We start from the raw sequence: 22481 nt of genomic DNA, 5'->3' as shown, positions 1-22481 counted from the left end.
TTATTCTTCTTTTTGTCATTATTATTATTATTATTATTATTATTATTATTATTATTATTATTATTATAATTATAATTATAATTATTATTATTATTATTATTATTATTATTATTATTATTATTATTATTATTATTATTATTATTATTATTATTATTATTATTATTATTATTATTATTATTGAATTGAATATTAAGAAACTCATTGGGTAAATTTGAAGAAAAGGTTTTATTCTGCAAGGTTTTGGCCAAGCGAGATTTTGGTCCGCAAGGTTTTTGAACGGCGAGGTTTTAACCAGGCGGGATTTTTGAACGGTGAGGTTTTGACCAGGCGAGATTTTGGCCTACGATGTTTTGGGCGGCGAGGTTTTTGACCACGCGAGGTTTTGGGCGGCGAGGTTTTGGCCCGGCTAGATTTTCTCTCCGAGGTTTTGGGCAGCGAGGTTTTGACCACGCGAGGTTTTGGGCGACGAGGTTTCGGCCGCGAGATTTTGTCCATATTACCTTCTATGGGTAAAAATTACCAAAATATTCGTACATTCATGTTCTCACCACGTGATCGACTATTGACATAATTTATCTTCTTTGGTGAACCTGTATTGCATAGGTTAGATGATTGAGAACATGGGTCGATTAGCCAAAAATTCAAATTTCGGAGGTTTTTACCTAATTTATACCCTTTGATGAGGTCTTATTACCTTATATGGTTATATGGGAGTGTACATGAGTCAATTCCTTTTCAGAAGACATGGGTATATTGGTACACTCCTTTAAAAATTTGGAAGGGGTACCCTGGCTCACCCCTTAAATTTTGGAAATTGCTAAATTTGGAATAATAGTATAGAACATCAATATGAATCACTATAAATTTGGGTGGTCCACCTTGTTCCCTTTCATGGGCAAAACATTGCCAAAATATAAACGTGAGCAATACGTTGTACCACATGTTTGGTTTTTGGCCCAATTTATTCCATTTGATAAGGTCCTATTACCTTATATGGTTATATGGGCGTGTATAGGGGTCCATTCCCTATCATGTGACATAAGTATATTGATGCACCCTTTTTAAAATTTGGAAGGGATATCTTGGCCCATCCCTTAAATTTTGGAAATTATCCAATTTAAACATTTGGTAGAATAGTACAGGACCTTAATATATATCACTATAAATTTGGGTGGTCCACCTCGTTTCCCTTTCATGGTTAAAAAAATGCCAAAAATTTAAATTTACACTACAATCCTAAGGTTCAACGTGTGAAATTGTTATTGTATATCAGTAATTACAATAATTAGATGTTAGTTCGAAGCTCAAAATTTGGAGCTAGAAGCAGGGATCAATCGATCAGATTTCATCAAAGATAGCTTTTAATCAATGAGTTAGACTATGTCCTGTATTCATCCAGATGATCATATGATATAATAACGTACACTATGTGATCAAAAGTATCCGGACACTTGGCTGAAAATGACTTACAAGTTCGTGGCGCCCTCCATCGGTACTGCTGGAATTCAATATGGTGTTGGCCCACCCTTAGCCTTGATGATAGATTCCACTCTCGCAGGCATACTTTCAATCAGGTGCTGGAAGGTTTCTTGGGGAATGGCAGCCCATTCTTTACGGAATGCTGAACTGAGGAGAGGTATCGATGTAGGTCGGTGAGGCCTGGCACGAAGTCGGCGTTCCAAAATATCCCAAAGGTTTTCTATAGAATTCAAGTTAGGACTCTGTGCAGGCCAGTTCATTACAGGGATGTTATGGTCGTGTAACCACTCCGCCACAGGCTGTGTAGTATGAACAGGTGCTCGATCGTGTTGAAAGATGCAATCGCCATCCTAGAATTGCTTTTCAACTGTGGGAAGCAAGAAGGTGCTAAAACATCAATGTAGGCCTGCGTTGTGAGAGTGGCACGCAAAACAACAAGGTGTGCAAGCCCTCTCCAAGAAAAACACGACCACACCATAACACCACCACCTCCGAATTTTACTGTTGGCACTACACACGCTGACAGATGACGTTCATCGGGAATTCGCCATACTCATACCCTGCCATCGGATCGCCAGATTGTGTACCGTGATTCGTCACTCCACACAACGTTTTTCCACTGTTCAATCTTCCAATGTTTACGCTCCTCACACCAAGCAAGGCGTCGTTCGGCATTTACCTGCGTGATGTGTGTCTTATGAGCAGCCGCTTGACCATGAAATCCAAGTTTTCTCACCTCACGCCTAACTGTCATAGTACTTGGAGTGGATCCTGATGCAGTTTGGAATTCCTGTGTGATGGTCTGGATGGAACGCCCCATTCTGCCTATTACACTTTACGACCCTCTTCAACTGTTGGCGGTCTCTGTCAGTCAACAGACGAGGTCGGCCTGAACGCTTTTGTGCTGTACGTGTCTCTTCACGTTTCCACTTCACTATCACATCAGACATGGTGGACCTAGGGATGTCTGGAAATCTCGCGTACAGGCTTTTGACACAAGTGACACCCAGTCACCTGACCACGTTCGAAGTCCGTGAGTTCCGTGGAGCGCCCCATTCTGCTTTCTCACGATGTCTAATGAATACTGAGGTCGCTGATAATGAGTACCTGGTAGTAGGTGGTAGCACATATGACCTAATATGAAAAACGTATGTTTTTGGAGGTGTCCGAATACTTTTGATCACATAGTGTACCTAATCTTAAATGAGGACAAAATCCCCCAAATTAAATTTTGAAGATCTTTTATCATGCAAGGGATAAACGTAGGTATCTAAATTTACAAAGATATATCCCGAAATCATAGAGAACAGTTATCAATTTTGATTTTTTTACAATTCCTAAATTTAAGGGTGGGCCAAATGCACCCTACCGAAATCTGAAAAGAATATTTAAAGATCCACATATCCAGTGAATCAAAATGAGACCCTGTGTTCATCTATATCATCATATGTTACAATAATACCTTAGAAGATAAATTGGAGCAAAATTCTCCCAAATTTTGATTTTTTTGCGGTTTTTTTTTAACCTACAAAAGGAAATAACATGGACCTTTCAAACTCACATTAGTATATACTTTAATCCTAGAGACCATTTACCAATTTTTAGTTTTGACAATTACCAAACAAAGGTGGGCACCTACCAAAATTTCAAAGAGAGGTACCATGGTACCATATGCCCGATTAGGAGAAAAAAGAATGTACTTATACATATGATCGTACCTTGCAATAAAGCATCATCTTAGTGGACCGTGGTGAAATACATAAAAATTTCACGTCAGGTGAACCAAACAAATTTACAGAAATATGTATTTGCGTTCTAGAGAATATTTATCAATTTTGCGGTGAATCAACACATTTCCTGCCAAATTTAATTGGAGAAATCAAGGTACCTTGTCTTATGTAAGAGAATTGATCCATGTGCTTGACCACATAACCAGGTAATGCAATAATTACTCATCAAAGAAGATAAATTATGTCAATAGCCGACGATGTGATGAGCATATGACCGTACGAATTTTTTGACATTGACATTATTTATCCATAGAAGGGAATAAGAAGATCAACCAACATTTAGAATGTTACAGATTCAGGTCCTAAAGAGCATTTTTCAAATTTTACTTTTTTAATATTTCCCAAATTTAATGGTGGGTTAACACAGCTCTCCCAAATTTTGAGAAGGGAGCATCAATGTACTCATGTTTTAAACGACTCATCAAAGAAGATACATTAGATCAATAACCAATCACGTAGTGAGAACATGACAACAAATTACGAATATTTTGGTAATTTTCCTACCCTTAGAAGAAAAGTAGTACCATCCAAATTTACCGAGTTCAAGTCCTAGAAACATTTACCAAATTTCATTTTTTTGATAATTCCCAAATCTAAGGGTCGGCAAGTGTACCCCTCCCAATATTTAAGATATGAGCATCAATGTACCCATGTCCTATGAAAAGAATGAACTCCTGTATTCAACCATTTAACATGATAAAGTCTCATTAATTAGATCAAAAACCTCCCAAATTTATATTTTTGGCCATTTTTACCCACAAAAGGAAAATAGATAGACTACCTAAATTTACTGAGGTAATACAATGGCTTCATATTGCCATAACAAATTTTTAATTTTAGCTATTTCCAAAATTTAAGAGACCGCATCCAGGCGAAATTAAAATACCGCTAATTTTACAGTAACTATGTGATATCTTCAAATAGATAAAAAGATAATCGAAATGTGGAACAAGAGCTCCCTAGACAATATCATTTTGCATGAGATACCGTTATCACGACTCACTTATCTGCTTTCAATTTCGAGCCATTTTCAAAATCGGCATTTATTTCTAAACGGCTGAAAACGGCTCGAAATTACGGGAGGGGGTTCCTACATACACCTCCCAAAATTTGAAGATGGGCTAACTGATCATTGCCAAAATTTTGAGGGGGTGGTTTTAGGTACCCCTAAGTGATTGAACCTGGGCCAGGGACCATAGGTTCTGAGTTAAAAGCCACCCCAAAATTTTTGCTGACGAAGCGTTCAAAATAGGATTCATACTACTGCTACTCGCGGAATTTTCATTAACGAAGATTCTAAATTCCCGTGCGAGGAGACATTCGTACTTCTCTGTCTTACCTACACATTAAAGTGTGCATTTAGAAATGAAAAAAAGTGTAGCTATTGCTGTAAAATCGTTTTTACTTATAAATCTCGTGAACATATCTTTTTTTCTATTTGTGACTATTTTTTCTCACATGCACATAAATTATTTCTTTCTCTGTGAGATATTTCTTTTCTTTTCTTTTTCTTTTTTTTTTAAACTTAGTTCAGATTTTTATGGTCGTATATGTCATTCTAACTCAACTTTATTCTTTCTATGCAGGATGTGAGATTTGCTCAAATGAATCCACCGGAAATGAACCGCTCGCTCTGTAGATTACAAGATAGCAGACGTACAGCAGGGAATTCTTCTTGATTATAAAGGTAGCACTCACGCCACGGTTTTTCATTGAAGTAGAGAGAAATTTAGCGAACGTACATTATGTTATCCGTGCAGTACATCCATTCCTGTGATGAATCCAGAGTTAAAAGTACTCCCAGAATATCTTAAAATTTGTTTTTATTATTCTTGAGTATGTTTAACATTTAGTCCCATATAATGTTTCGATGTTATTCTAATCACTCGTTGAGTGCTTTAAAGTTTGAAAGAAGCAAAAAAATTCCAGGCTCATAATGCCTGACGATTATGCAGTACATGTAGCGTAAGTTTATCTATCTATCTTTACCTATATTTTGATGTGAAAATAATGTCTTTATATTTGGCTAACAAAATATAGCAATATTTTAGTCAATCTAAACGTATGATATGTGTTTCCTTTTGGTTGACAAAATTATAAATATAATAAAGTGTTCACTTGGTTTCAGACATCGTTTCTTCTTTACGTTTTATAAACTTTAGAAGTTTTCTGGATATATTCTATTCATGATGTCCGAACATAATATGTGGTTTATTTAACCAGTTATTCCATTATTTAATAAACATTATGGATATAAACAAATAGAGGGACATTTCATTCCTCCGGCATTAAATTTTTATTGGAGAGACTGTACTTTCCGTTTCATTTCTCCTACAGTAAGACGACTTCTCAAATAGCGGCTAGTACTTAGAATTAATATATATCAGGGGTGCCCACAAAGGGGGGCTATGACGCAACCTGCGTCATTGAAATATTTAGGGGGGCAAAAATCTATATAAATATGTTTGAGGGTGTGTAAAAATTAATCGAAAAGTTTTTTTTTCATGGAAGAACAACTACGGACAGACAATTGAGGGGGGTGCGTCATGGACATGAGGGGGTGGGCACCACTGTATATATTAAGAGCCCTCACTACTTCTCGAGCATGTCAGATTTCAGTGTTCTGGGAGCGGGGAGAAGGGTAGTGTAGGTGTGGCCATTCGTCTGTCAGTCAAACTCGTCCTGTAGTGTTTCCACTTTGCATTAAATATCGTTATCGGTACTTACACATTTTCCTCTTGTTTTGTCATTTGTTAGGAAAATTCTACCACATTCTCATAGGTGACGTATTCACACAAAAGATACTACAAATTTCTTACTGTTCTTCTTGCAGATTTCGTACAGAACGTTAACTTTCTTGTCGAATTATTTTTTTCCTTTAGACAATTCTTTCATATCAGATATGGTAACCTTGAAATTAGTTCTCATCAATAAAACGTGTAAATTTCGGTTATAAGTTTTCTTTAAAACTTTTCACTGCTTGAAAACAATCATAGTGAACCTTCCTGACATCCCTACAGACACTGATCTCAGCATAAACGATGAATCCTATACTTCTGGGACAGTTTACTGCAATACTTCCGCGATGCTTGAATGACAATGAAGTTGCATTGTAGTCGACTTCGAAACTACCCTGTACTCTGCAACAGCGCTAGAGATATGAATAAGCGACATACCATACACACACACAAATACACACACACACACTCACAACGTGTGAACACAGGTTCTTCTTAGAAACGCGCGCGCAGACTTTTGATACCTGCCGGACAGATAGTAAAATTATTCCCGCACTCCACAGTCCATTGACACGGTTTCCAGCTGTGGAGGAGACCTTTCAGTTTGTCAAAAAGATGAAGGGACTTCATAATGAGAACTGCTATGTTGCGTTTCCTGAAGATTTGTTTTTTAGTCTCCCATTGTAAGAAAGCATATGCCCTATGCAATTTCAGAAACGTATATCACAATACTTCACACGCAAAAAATGCTAACACAGTGGCGTCACTAAAATATTTTGTTTGGGGGGCTGAAGATCTTTTGGGAGGCATACTCTCCAACAACCCAAAAACTCTGTTTAGTATTTTAGAATCATCTTCAATCAAGGACACAATGAAATTCGCTTTTGGGCGAGGGAAGGGGGGGGGGGTGAGAATATTGTTGCTGCTCTACGCTTTCATATTTTTGTTATCATAGTCATGTTTATTTGTTTCACTTTTATCGTTGCGGAAATGCACATTCTTGTACTTTATCGATTCATTCAGATACGAGGGTCACTACGAAAGTTTTGAGATACACATTGTTGTGGCACAGTATTTGAATTCCAACAATTGCGTTCGGTAGTGGTATCCAGAGCGAAGAAGCGAAGCAAGTTTCAACTTGCCTCGCTTATCGGCATGGCCGTATCGCCTTCACTTGTTTGTTGATGTGAGCAGTATTCGGCTGTCTAGAATGAAGCTCGAAAGGGATCATTTTCGGGCAATGATCCTTTACGATTTTAAAAGTGGTTTGAACTGATTTGCCTGGGTTATTCCTTATACCCAAGAATATCATCCCAACCGTAATTAGTGGAAGATTTACGGAGTTTGAGACCTTCAGGCTGAAGTCCACCCAAATTGCATGATTTCTTTTTCAAAAAAATCTAATGCTAATCATCGAGCCGTTGACAACCCTAAACTCGGGCCGAGCAGCTATGAACATGTTTGGCCGACGCTCTATGAGTTTTAACAATTTTTGGCTCAAGCCCGAATACTTGTTCCTCCGGAACTCAAACCCAGAACCTCGTGACCGATGTCCTTGCCTCCTGAAGACTCCTCGAAGACCGAGATCGACAGTCAACTAGTTTTAAGTATTTCAGTCCAAACCGCCGACCTTTCATGGTTATACACAATGTTATAATAATAATAATAATAATAATAATAATAATAATAATAATAATAATAATAATAATAATAATAATAATAATAATTAGTAATAGTAGTAGTAGTAGTAGTAGTAGTATAATCATCATCATCATCATTGATAATTATACTGTCTATGTAGGATATTTGAAGAGAGTACTTGGAACTACACAGGGTTTAGCTCAAATTGGCTCGTTTTGGCTCGACTCGACTCGAAACTTGACCCAAATTCGAGTCGAGTTGGAACAAATTTTTCGAGCCGAGTTTTCGAGTCGACCTCAAAGATATCTGTTTCAAGTTGAGTCGAGTTTAAAAAAAAACTCGCTCGTGCCCATCCCTAAGTATTACAGTCTTCATTGATAAATCAGTGGCCACCCCTAGAAACCTGGAACGGTGAAACGGATGTCAAATCAGGGAGTTTCTGGGGCAAACTTCTAATCTCCATACGTTGTTATTTATCATTATACCCATTATTACAATGTTGGCCTATTATGATTTGAAGCTAATTGAACTTTCATTCTCATTTGTGAAAATTGTATTATATGGAATATGATTACTTATCATCATTAACAGGAGATGGGCAAATATGGTTTTTCAGAGAGAAATGGAAAGTTTCGCCAATAGGGACTGTTGCTGCCCTGATATTTCTGCTTTACTCTAGCAGAATTATAATCATTGATAATATTACCTCTGCCTTATATTAGCATGTTTCATAGTAAAATATATAATACTAAAAATATGCAAAATACAAGTCAATTACATACTATACAGTGACCCTGGTGGAATGAGTGGTTACGCTCGTCGCATTCTAATCAGTGCTTGGGTTAAATTCCCTGTGGGACACAAGTGGCTCGTGTCTCACGTTAAACTATAGATCCCGTCCTTTGGACGTCATTATAATCCCATAGAAGATAATGGCAAACCACCATGGGCTCACCTTGCCAAGAGATATTCGGGTTAAAGACCTACTTTCGGGCAGAACACTCATCATCATATAATGTTCATCGTTAGTTGTCTCCATTTTTTAAGTTGCGTTTTCTTTCTACATCACTTCAAGTGCAAGACTTTTTTTTTTGCGCTAGTAACCTCACCTTACGATACGTACAAGTAAAGTGAGACATCCACCAAAAACAAACAAAAAAAAAAAAGAAAGAAAGAAAGAAAGGAAAAGAAATAAATAGCTGCAGGCACGTGTAATGTTAGATGCGTGGTATTCGCAAAAAAAAAAAAAAAAAAAAAAAAGTTTGTAGTATTTGTTGCCAGGGTAACTCTATTATTACTGGCATGGTACTGTAACTTATCATTTAATATTAGCAATGTCCGTTGACAAATACTAGCCCGGTTTCTGAAATGATGTTCGGGAAGAGAAACCGAAGTCAAATAGCAGTAATAGGTGAAATAATACCAAGAATGTATCTGCAGTACACCAACAAAATGTACTCAAAATTATAGCCTATTTGTGAGGTCCTAGAAAGGATAATGACTCCAGCTTTCTGAATTTCTCGTAACCTTCTTTAGACCCCCTGATTTTCTAGTCAGTAAAGTGTTTTTCCTTTGATTTTCCCTCAGTGATTTCGGTTGCTACTTTGCCACAGAACCGAGAATATTCAGGGCCGGCGAGAGGGGAGGGCAGGAGGGGCCAGAGCCCTGGGGCCCGAGGCCCCAAAGGGGGCCCGGCGGCCGAGGATAAAGAATTACTAAATGTTGTATATTTTTACTCAGTTCGCTTCCAATCAATGCGCTCTTTGTGTAACAATTTTTGTGTACTGTGGTCTTGCAAAGAAATGACAGATGACAGAGCCAAGAACAAGCAGCTTCACTAGTCCAACGATACCCAAAAGATTTAGGAGATGATCTTTCTGATGAACTGCATAGCCTGAAATTGATATATTCGGCCAATTTTGGTGAGAAAACGCTTTCACCATGGGATCTCCTAAATAACATCAAAACTTTGAATCTAGAAACTTTATTTCCAAATCTGACAGTGGCCCTTCGTAAATTCGCCACAATCCCTGCTACCGTTGCTAGTGCAGAGCGCTCTTTCTCTCCGTTAAATAGAGTAAAAAATGTTTTACAACCTACAATGTGTCAAGACAGATTATCAAGCTAAGGCTTGTTGGCAGTGGAGACAGAACTTATCAAGTGTACCAAACTGGATGCTCTCATTGATGAATTCGCCCTGAAAAAGGCCAAAAAGGGAATTTTGTTGTAACTATACGTAGAAAAGGATAAATTGTAACTGTAACAGTTGTCTAGTAGTAATACATATAATAAATTTCTCCTACAGACAATTACTATTAATATCATATTATTAATCACACTATAATTAACTTGAGCAATATTTCATTGAAGTAACTAAATTAGGCCTAATGCCTCATGTCTCTAGTTAAGGAAGACTAACTGCATAGCTTACTTCTATATAATTATTTATAGCAACAATTTGTGCAAAGATTTCATAGTACAGGGTAGGTTGGATGGTTGAGAACATTTACTTTCTCAGCTTTTATTAACTATTTAATATGTTCTTTTTTGTATTTCCTTCACAAATTAGTGTGTTTGAGCATTAGGGGAGAACTTTTGCTATTACAAATAGATAAGTTACTTTTTTCTATATTTTGATACCATTATATTTAAATATATAATTTTTTTTATTCATTTTAGTTTTGAAGCCTTCAAAAATCTTAGAACCAACAAGTATAGGGTCTAACCAAAATCATAAATAGTGAATTTTTTTTTTTTTTTTTTTTTTTTTAGCGAACAGTGAACATAGGCTAGGTTCAGAGTTCTTATTATTCACTTATTTGGAGATATAGCAATACTGTTTAACATGTAAATTAAACGCATTAATGGCCTAATAAAGAGTTCAAAATAAGTCTTAATGTTCATTTTAGTTTACCTCCGTCCAAAGTGATAAGTACGTAAAAAGTCATTTAAGGGGCCCGGGATTGCTCAGCCTCTGGGCCCGCGACCGCTCTCGCCGGCCCTCAGAATATTTATAAAACAAGAATGCCCTTCTGATAAGGATTGTGAACAGGGACATACTCAGGGGGTGGGTCCTGGGGGTCCGGATCCCCCTGAAATTTCGACTTTTGTATAAATTTAGCCTAAGTTTAGGGGCAATTTTAGGAATTTTGATATAAAATACTTTCATTTTGAGTTCGGACCCCCCCTCCCGAAATAAATTCCTACGTACGGTACGCTACTGATTGTGAATTATGCCACCACCCCCGCCTACTTTACAATTTGCTTTCAAGCTCTTTACTTCTTTCGCATAGGCAAAGTATCAAAATACTTATAGTCTTTACTGATGAGTGATAAACATAACAGTGATATACTTGATAAAAGAAAGACAGAATTTTTATGCTGAAGACGTCCAGTTGATAGAAAAGCCATCAACATTTAGGGTATTCGGTGCACTAAATTACAAATCAAAATCTTAAACTAACAACTTATCTAAAAATTTAATTAAAAATCTACCCAAGTAATGAATGAAAAATTAAGAAGAAAATTTTGTCAATAGTTTCAAAATTTACAAATGACATTTAACTTTGTTCGTTCCCTCCAGGCAGCTAAATTTTCGCCTCGATTTTTCTTCCTTCTTGCAGAAAGATAAAGGCCGCTCTTCTTCCTTTTCTGAGATGGCATTTTCCTAACGATTACTTTCTTCAAAGCTTCACAAACATAGTGCGGAAGCAAAACAAAAACACACTATGCGTTCGCCCTGGAATTCGGAGATTACAAACCTACCAACAGAGGAAAGGATTCCCGAACGTGACAGAAGCAAGCAGCCGATTTCGAACGAACTGAACTCGTATTTCGCGCCTCCAAGAAGTTGAGTGAGGCAGACTGCAAGGAATAGTATCATTCCGCGCTGACGTCAGAAAGTGGGTGGGTCTATGCTTGCAGCAAACGCCGCCTATGCTGGCTAGATTTTTTTTTAACGTACCATTTTCTTTTTTACGTAATAGTTTTGCTAATATGCATTCAAAATAGATTTTGATTTCAGGAACGTTTAGCAAAAGGTACAATCTACAAATCCCTGTTTTTACTTTTTCTTTTACGCAACAATTTGTTTCTCTGTTGAAGAGTAATTGATAGACAAGCTGTCAATTCGATATTTTATTAATACTTTTATTAATTAAAGTTATTTTACCATGCTTATTGGAGGAAAGAACTACAGACAACTGTTACATACAATTTAATCTATCTAACAAAAAAAAGAGCACAACGATATCTCACATGATAAGAGAATTAGAGCGAAAATAGATTACCATGGATTTAAATGGCAATAGCGAACTTGGACAGAATGCAATAACTCCTCTTAATAATATTTTATTGCTTCTCCCAAACATGATGATGCCAATAGATTATGTATGACACAAACTTTCCTGATACCTTTTCCCCGCATATCTCAAAAACTTAAGTTAAACTGTCATTAATTAAACACCGAACTTGTAAGCCACGTCTACTTTCAATGAACAGTCCTGCGCAAATAACACAGTACTATTTTCTTAGTACAATTGATATTACAGCTCACACACGATAGTGTGTTTCTTACTACATATATAGTGTAAGCGTGGTTCTGAGCTTGCAAATCCATTCATAAAACATTTGAATACATGTAATTCAACAAGATCGAGAACATTATATATGCGACAAGAGAATTTATACCAGTAGTATACTATATGCGCAATTTCGTCAAGCACTCAATTTAATTTTTTTTTTTTTTTAGGATAAGTGTGATTTTTGTATATATTTATCGTAATATAGTAAATGTTAAATTTTCCATAATATCTTGCTCAAGGAGAGTTAAACCCCGAAATCCCAACTTATGCACGCCACTACCTATACCTTTGTATTTGGAGATATGTATATCTATGGAAGTGCCCCCGTACTTCGCACAGGAAGAATAAAGTACAATAAATATAAAATGGGAAATTCGATTTTTTGTGGAAATTGCCCCATTTGCCTTTCAGAAACGGAATTTTCAAAAACGCTAAGAATATATATATATATATATATATATATATATATATATATATATATATATATATATATATATATATATATATATATATATATATGTATATATATATATATATATATATATATATTCCTGTATTATTTGATTAAGAGTTTCTAAACCGAATTTCAAATCTCAAACTTATGGAAATCCTACATTGGACGCTTTCTGAATGAAGAAATAGAAATTTGAATATTATTATACAAATTTCCCCTTTACCCTCTTAGGAACAAGTTTCGAAAAACACTGGAACTGTTTTTCTTATTTCTAATTAAAGAGCTTACATATGGATTTCCACACCTTCAACTTAAGCGAATCCTCACATTCATCACTTTGTGAATAAATAATTGAAAAATTTAAATATTGTAAAAATTTCATCCATTCACCGTCTAGGAGCAGAATTTTCGAAATGGCTAAAAATGCATATTCTTTTCTTCTTAAGAGTTTATACTGAATGCCACACCTTCAATCTAAGCTTGTTCTCACATTCAACACTTTCAGAATAAAGAATGAGAATTTTGAATACTATAGAAATGGTCCTCCTCCAGTCCCTGGACAGAAATTTTTGAAAACACTGAAACACGATTTCATTATTATTAACAAAGAGATTGTATATCAGATTCCACATATCCAATTTAAACAAATCCTCACATTCGACAGGAATAAAGAAAGGGAAAGTTTATGAATTATGGAAAGACTAGTATTATATCAAGAAAAGACTGGTATTATGAAATCGATGCCTTGGGTCTATAAGTTATACCGAATTTTACATCTATTTACGCGAATTTTCACATTAGGCACTTTCTATGTAAGGAAGAAGTAAATTTGAGCACTATACGTGTGTCTTCCCTTTCTTCTTTTTGGTGCAGAATTTGATTTTTAATGAAAAGTCTCTACTCTAATTTTCATCTCTTTAACTTAGGGATCTGTGCGACGCTCAACTCTTGTCAGAAAATTTAAACACCCTTTTATCACCTTTAGGACATGTACTTCAAAATTTCCTTTCTTATCCCTTACTTCCATAACAAAAAGAGTATTCTGTCCAAATTTTATGTTTCTACTCATGTTTGGGACAAATCCTAAAAATTCAAGAATTTAACCCTCCCTCAACAATCAAACATCAATATTCCGCTCCGAACTGCATCGTCGTCAGCATATTGGAAAACATAAGCATTAGGCGGTGGTCTAAGCATATCTGAGGCATATAAGATATATATTAATGGACTAAGTGCGGAGCTCTGAGGTACGCCTGTATGAGGAAAAATAGGTCTAGAGAGAACACTTCCTATTGAAACATACACTATTCGATTACTTAAAAAAGAATAAATGAGACGGATGTAACAAGTGGGAAGTCGGAGTGACTGTAGTTTGGGCAGCAAGCCATAGTGCCATACCCTATCAAAAGCTTTCTCTAAATCCATAAGGACTAGACATGATGGATGAGCTTTATTGTATTGATTGGTGAGAAACGTGGTTAGGCGTAGCAGTTGGTCGCTAATAGAAAAGTTTGGCCTAAAACCTGCTTGATGTGTTGGTAACAGATCGTGTTCTTTAAGATAAACATGTAGTCTGTTGACGAGAATCTCTTCAAATAACTTACTGAAGACAGAAGTTAACTGAATGGGCTTGTAGGAAGTAATATCATGAATAGGCTTGTTTGGTTTATGAAACACGCACACGTTTGAGACTTTCCAATGTAGCGGATAATAACTAGTGTTGAGTATGAAATTATAAATAGATAGTAGCAAAGAAATAAATAGAGGTGGAGATTCTTTCAGCATCCTATACGAGATACTATCAATTCCTAGTGATGTGTTACGTTTCCGTCGAAGAGCGGTATGTAATTCAGGAGCAGTGATTGGTCTGGTAAGAGGATGATGGATGTCGGTTTGATGTGATGTAGAAGGTTGTAAAGAATGTATTCTGGAGATATCAATGCGTTCGCTCTGGCATGGAGACTCAGTTGGAGTGAATACTGTTTGTAGTTGGTCTGCAAAAGCATTTCATTTATCTGCGTCTGAAAGAAGTGGAACATTGTTGACATGGAGCGGATATGTTGTAACAGTGTTTTTTTCCCGTTAATTGATGATATTTCATCCAGTAGCAGATAGAATGTGCTTCATCTCTCAGCGTCTCAGCTTATTGCAAGCACCAATCCAATACCTCCGTTTATATACAATGAGGTAGTTTTTAACTGCTCGTTGCTATTGTCTGTGACAATGAAGATGTGCCTCGTTCCCAGTACTATGATACTCTCGAATGTGCTGCCGTGCACGTTTCACAATGGCCAGATATTGAGGCGGTAACTTTAGTCTGTGTGGGCAGATTTTATCCTCAGGAACGGATGTTTGAGCATTTGTAGTTAAGGTGCCTGTAAGCCGGGAAATAGTGTAATACATTTCAGACTCGGTGGTTGGTGTTGTGAGATGTCTAATGTCTCTTTCAATGGTTGTTCTATAACTATTCCAATCAGCTTTATCATAACGTTTAACAGTACGAAACACAGGAGTAGTGTGGCAAAGATGGCCCTTGTTGAGCGTTAGTTTTAGTGAGCAGTGATCACTTCCGATTGTGTCAAGAACCTGTATTGTACAGTCATCGACCAGATTAAATGATATAATTACAACATCTGGTGTTGTTTGACTACTTGGCCGGGTATGACTAGGTAAGTCACGGATATGCAAATGTAACTTTTGAGTTACGTAGTTCAAAAAATGTTTTTCCCGGTCGCTTCGACTATGGATATTGATATCAGCCATAATGATGACATTTTGAAAGTTTTGGGCAATATAATTGAAAAAATCGAATGGAATTGGTTGTCTCGACCGAATATACATTGTAGCAATATTTATGACGATGGAGGTAAAGTCAACAGAGAAGAGATGTTCTGGGTGATTGACATAAGTCTGTAGGTGATATTGTCTGAATGGTAATTTTGGTGAAAAACCTATTGCAATTCCATCTTGAGCTCTGGCGGCAGGTCCTCTATAGTCATGTCGGTAAAGAAGATAACCTGTTAGGCGTGCTGTGATATTAGGTTTGAGTAAAGTTTCATTGAGAGCAAAAATATCAATTTGTTCCTCGAGTAAAAGATGCTCTAGGAGGAGTTTATGTTGCTGGAAAGATCGTATATTAATAAATAAGAAATCCATGACTACAAGCAAGAACGACATAGATTTAAACAATAGTTTCAAGAGGCGCGATCTGAAAATGAGCATATTGTCTTGAATATGTACCATGTATATTGATGTTAAAGAACGATTTTACAGTGGCAATAATGGTGCGAAATATATGATCGCGTTGAAATGGCATCACGTTCTGGAGCACTATGGTGAGGTAGCGAAGAAAATCTTCGATATTGAGCGGATGTAGGATAGATTGGGCTGGAGGTGTAGTTTTATCGCTACTTCGAATAGGTGCAGTAAACTCCGGGCGAATAGGTTCTGCATGGGGCTTAGCCTTGCAACGGTAGCTGTACGTGGGATGCGCCTCTCCGCAAGTGGAACACTTTGAAGGTTGTTGATTTTGACACAACCTAGTTTCATGTTGGTTGCCACAATATCGTGGTTGATTAGGACAATTGTTAGTGAAATGAGAGTTGTAGTTGACATCTCTCGCACCTAAGAGGTACTGGCCCAAGAGTTTTAGAAAGCTCGACTCTATGAATTTTCTTATAAATAGAAGCACCATGCGCCAAAAGGTAATCAATAGCCTGTTGGTTTTGTGATGAAACGCGAACCATATATGTTGGTCCGTTATTGTTTTTTATGCGTATGCATTTTTCAATGTTGATGCCCTCTTGAATAAGCTCCTCGCGCACTTCGTCGTCCGTAAACTCTGGGAGAACACCACGAATAACGACAGATAATATTAGCGATTTCTTAGGAGGTGGTGGTTGTTTCAGCCTAGAATCATACTTTTTTTGTTAATTTTGCGGTTTTTCCAAAGATTTCGTAAGATGCTTTATTACGTAAATAGGTTCCGAAATTAGGATCTTTTGATTTTATAATGTATCCATTTCTAGTCTGGACTACTTGTTCAACATTTGCGCTTGGAACGTATTTAATGATTTTGAGAAAGATCGTCTTTGGATGAGTGTATTTCGTGTCAAAATCGGTGAGGAGAAAATTGTAAACAGGATCTGGAATTATGCTGAGAGTTACAGATAGATGATTATTCTGAAGGTGGCGATCCAATGTCCATTGGTTAGATGCTAGAAGATTGAGATCCACCGCGAAATCTCTTTGCAGATTGTGTTGAGTCAGTGGGTGGATGTCTTTGTTTAGACGTACTCGCTACTGGTTGACTACCCCATGAAAAGTGTCATGTGCGACCGGTAGTTCTAGTAGGTGTAGCTTGGGTACATGATGTGCCTATACTTGGAGGAAGAGAAGTTGGTAATCCTGTATGTCGACCGAGAACCGATTGTCCGTTAGCATTGCGAGAGTCCGCCATCACTACGAAATAGTCTAGGGCCGAAGCCCAAAAGAATATGAGAATGAATGAAAAGATTATGATGATGAGGTTCAAAAAACAAGTTTTTCCTTCGAAAGTGAAAACTTCCGTCAACCCTCTAAGTGCTGTGTGTGTGCTTTGGCTCACAAATGCGTATTGCAACACTTGGTCCTAGCTAGCACACTAACTGACACAAGAGAGGTTAAGCTCCTTAATTCAATACTTTGTCCAATGAAAACTTTTTTTTTGTTCCCAATGCTGGCGATCAGCCAGCAAACCGTTAGAACGTTGCGCCTTCTGTGCGGTATGAAAACGCTTTTTTTTTTTAACAAGAGTTTCATTCCCATCCAATGAATGGGCGGGCCGTAGAAGGCAACACCTTCTCTGTGGCCAGAGATATATATGAAAACGCTTGAACTCCAACCTCTAACTTTGTATTTCAAACCTTTGATGTACGGTTATTTGTGATTCAACGTTTAACAAAGACAAATATTTTAAAGAATGTGTACTTTAAATAAATTATTTAAATACATATTTTTTTTAAAATAAAGTTTGTTTTAAAATTATTGTTCAAGCCCTTTGTATTTTAATGAGCCTTCTCCAAAATCAATGAAAATGAATTGTGCTGCCATCTTTGGAGTTGTTTTAAACTATATGTTTGTGGACGTTTATATGTTTGTGGTCAATTCTTTCGACAATGAGATCTCGGAAACTACAGACTCTAGAAACATGACGTTTTCACTGATCGATTGCAAATTTGGCATAGATTGTCCAGTTCTAGTTGAATATTTTAAAAAAAAACATGGCCATTATTTCTTTATTACATTTTTATGGTACACTGGAAATTTTGAAGTTAAAAAAACTAAACCAACATATCCTACTCATTATACATTCCAACACAACATAGTTGTATATGTCTTATGCGTTTGTTTCATGGGCAAATAATAATGAAAAAGGAAGGACAACCATTTCTCCAGTCTAAGATCAATCTTTATTGTTGGGAATGTTTTGCCCAATGAACACCATATATCACTGACTATATAGTTAGTTGTGTGTGTAATGTATTTGCTTATTACATACTGCATGCAAGAACAAAGAAAACATTTTATCATACATGAATTAGAAACTCCAAGCGGAAGTAGGCTCAAATCTTGCAAACGGTGCGAGATATTGAAAAAAATACTCGAAAAAATCTCCCCTTTATGGTATACCTTGCCGATTTTTATCAAGACGTCTTTCACTTGTGTCTGTAAAGGGACATGTACAGATGTTGTAAGGAACAACAAGGAGATTCATGCTCATACATGAATGATGCGCTGTGTAGAGAGCACAGGCTCAGTTAGTCTATATATTAAAATGCTAGAAAAGTTTATATATTTGTGGCCAATCCTTTCGACAATGAGGTCTCGAAAAGCACAAGTGCTAGAAACGTGCCGTTTTCGCTGGTCGATTTCACAGTTTGTGTTGATTTGCCGGTTCTCATTCACATTAAAAAAAAAAAAGTCTTTATTTTTCTACTTCACATTTTAGGCTTCATTTTAATCCTATTAGTTTAATATTGCAACTAGGTTGATACCCTTGTGAAAGGCAACCAGTATAGGAGCTACGTGTAGCGGGTTGATGGACATTTCAGGCGCTTTGCTTTAATCTCAATGACAAAATCTATTGCAAGCTGGCAACTTCGAAGTCTTGTGGACCCACAATGAGGCGTACTCGGGTATGGAATTATATTGAAAAGATATTTGCATTTGGTGTTATCTATTATTACTTATCCAAGTTTACGCAAACTTCCCTTAACATTCTATATATAAAATACTATATTTATATGTTTGTCTTCAGCAATTCACTCTTTTTGAGAGTCTTCCTGTCCATTACTTGTGTTCTTAAAGGGACTTGAACAGATATAGTAAGAAATGGAAAAAAGATTCACGCTTATATTAGAACTGTGCGCTTTGTAAATAGCGCAGATTCAGCTAGTTAGTATTAAAAAAGACTAGTAGCTTCTGCGAAACAGACCTTCTTTTGATCATCGACAATAGTTATCGCTTTCAAGACCATAGTTCGATACCTCTTTGTTTAAGAAGCTTTCTAATTATTTCACGATATTGATTTAAGGTTCCCACTAATGTTTAAGCACAATTGTTATGTAATTTTAAAAAAAATGCACTGTAATGTAAAAGTGAATAAAGGTGGATGAAAATACCGTCTCTATGATCACTAAGTAATAAGCATGAGCATCCTTCGCATGATCTACTGAACGAAGTCACAGAACTTAGCATCACATTGCTCCTCGGTCGAAACTCATCAAAAAACAAGAAATGAAAATAATGTATATGAAATGATTGGTATAAGATCCCACGTGACTCACTTTCGGCTAAAGGAGATGCATGATTAAGCCAAATGAATGATGATGGAAGAATTGGTGAAGTTAGAATGTGAGAGGAAACGGGGGTAGCCCGAGAAAATCCACGAACACGATATTGTCTGCTACAAACTTAATTGGCCGGGGATCGAACCAAAGGTAAGCGCTCTATCACCGTAGCGCCAAGCGTCTACCAGAGCTCTACTATTGAGCCACCGTGTCCTCAAGTTAGTTTGAAATCTGTTAAAATGAAATGTAGTCTCACTAAGCACACTGTTACAGCTAAAGAAAACAAGCGAATAATGAAAGCATATGGTAATGAAAGAATTGGTGGAGTGAGAATACGGGAGAGGACGGCAGAATCCAGAGAAATCCACGGACATGATCTTGTCTACCTCAAACTCACATGACCTATAGGATTGAACCAAGGAACCTTCTCACAACAGAAGTGAGCACTCTATTAATGAGATATCATGTTCCTAGATTAAATTCGTGTAAACAAAATTTGATGTTATAAGGAGTCACGACTAAAACTTGACTTCAATGAATTGGTAGCTAAGACACTGATATTACAAGCAACATATGCGTAGAAGAATATACAGTATGTGTCACAGTTAGAAAAAGATGAATAGCAATAGGTACAATCTATTATGTTAACAGTGTAATTTGCTACATATACAGTACAAAAATAACAATTTCTTTCAGAAAAATGAAAGCTCTCAATTACTTTAGGTAATGAGCAACACACATAAGTTTTTAGCGATACAAAAGTTCGTTTCTTCTTTCTTTCTTATTTTCGACTTCCTTGGTTTGACAACTGATGTACAGGGTGGCCCAAAAGTAGGTATACAGTACCGTACTGCTCAGCTCATTGCATTTTATATCATTTCTTATTGTTATCCATCAGGTAGACTTAGTTTCTTTATTATTTGCTCTTAATGTGTTTTTGTTTATATCTTAAATTCGGAAGAGTTGAAGCAAATAAACCGATAAACTAGAATGTTGTACTTGATCAATGCAGGGGGTATACCTACTTTTGGGCCACCCTGTATATCTTTGGACAATGTTTTCAACAGAAGTTAAAATTTAAGAATTAATAATTACTTTTAGGCTATATCTCATTAACCGTACAATGTATTATCGCCGTGGTAGTGTTATAATGAAGAGCTTAATTGAGCGTTTATTTCAGTTTCAATTTCACACCAGCAAGTAGGATGGCTCTGGTGCAGCAGCATTTTTGTCTTTGGGTTTACGAAGAAATTTCTTTTCCTGCATTTTTTCGAAACGTATGCATGACGGTATGTCCATGGTAAATCACGTTATGTAATGACGTATATTTTGAAAAATACTAACCACAAATAAACTTAAAAGCTCCGCTTTTTTTTTTTAAAGGGAAGCTGTCATATTTATACAGATAATTACGAAATATCGTCATTTTATATGATACAGGAAACTTAGGAGAAAAGAAAATACTATAGTAACTCCGTTACAATTTTTCCCCTACATTCAGAGCCTGTGATTTTTCAGTACATTTTCTTTTGTCCTGGCATAGCTATGTGCATGAACTTACTATGTAAGATAGGGACACACATAATTTAATTATGACAAAAATATTAATTTTTTATTTACATTTTATATTTAGTTATTTTAGTGGAATATGCACAGAGTCGGGTAATCCACGTTACATTTGTCAACGATCTTTTATTATTAAGTATAAGCAACATACATGTATAATAACTTGAAATAAGCGCAGCTTAATTACGTTGAACATTGAACTTTACTTTAAGAAAAGGTTTCATCAGTTATATGAAATTTTACTTGGGATACCGACAGAAAGAAATAAGACCTATGTAATAATAAATAAAGCTTGTATACACTGTAATGTAATCAACATTAAAACTAAGTAGATAAAAGGTAACCTACAGAAAAAAAATAAGAAAATAGTAATTCTCTGAAAAACATTTAATGATGCCAGTTACATACAACTATATTTTTATCAAAAGAACAACTTGACTAAAAATTATAACTATATTTCTTTCATGAATTTTTGTCCCTGTTTCCGTGGACATGCCCATGAGCTTCTACACTCATGCATCTCATTTCGTTCAGCTCAATAAGTTTAATCGATTGGTATAAGCCTTGTCTTTGGATATTTTTTTCGTCAAACGCTAATAACATTGTAAAATTGGACAAACAACATTGGATTCATACGACTATTACTTAGATCAGTTTATCTACAAATTAAACTTAGTTGTCCCTGTACTTGACTAACATTAAAAAAAATAAATAAAAAAATAAAAAAAAACTTTATAGTCACGATGACGGACAACACAATATCGGAACTGCAATATTAATACGAACACTCATTCTCAATTACAGAGGTTCTCCACTTTAACACTTTGAAGTAAAATCATCCTATTTATACTTTCATAAGGTAATTCACTTTCATTTTGTCTCATATAGGCTAGTTAGCTCTCGAGCGGCTTTACTTCAACAAAACTAAAGAAAGATGCATAGAATCTTAAGGGGTGCTGAAAAAATTAGGTGAAAACAAGGTGTTTTGTGAGAACTCAGAGAATTCTTAAGGCAGAGGGCATGAAATTGAAGTTTCCCCACTAGGTTTTTTCACAATTATAATTATTACTTAAGAAAAAAACAGTAGAGCTTCTGTTTATGTAACAAGGATTCATGGAAAAAGAGAGATGGAAGTAATTGTGGTTACAGTTTTTTCCTCACGGAAATCCAAGAGGAAAAAAAAGAGGCAAAAAAAAAAAGTAAAAATCCTTGTATGAATGCTCCCTCCATCACACAAGAAGTCTTTAGTCACTGTATGTAGGCGATATAAGAGAGCACCACGGTAGGTGCAAACCATTCACCAGCCACTTGACTACGTATGTTGTGTTCTCTCTCCTCTGTTTGCCTGTATTGCAACCTACACCTTATGCCGGGCTCGGAGTCGGACCGGTCTGCCTGCC

At 36.2% G+C, this 22481-nt stretch overlaps 1 long non-coding RNA gene across 1 annotated transcript in view; it reads left to right on the top strand.

Annotated features, from left to right (window-relative positions):
* LOC145681580 (uncharacterized) overlaps positions 1-22481 on the top strand; it is a 121185-nt gene that overhangs the window by 96308 nt on the left and 2396 nt on the right. Inside the window, exon 4 of the long non-coding RNA XR_014130823.1 lies at positions 4856-4956. This is a non-coding gene — a long non-coding RNA (uncharacterized LOC145681580). The remainder of the gene's footprint in view (positions 1-4855; positions 4957-22481) is intronic.

This window comes from Thermobia domestica, chromosome 3, assembly GCF_964235325.1.
Source record: "Thermobia domestica chromosome 3, izTheDome1.hap1.1, whole genome shotgun sequence".
Lineage (NCBI taxonomy): Eukaryota > Metazoa > Arthropoda > Insecta > Zygentoma > Lepismatidae > Thermobia > Thermobia domestica.
This window is presented reverse-complemented; position numbering and strand designations above follow the sequence as displayed.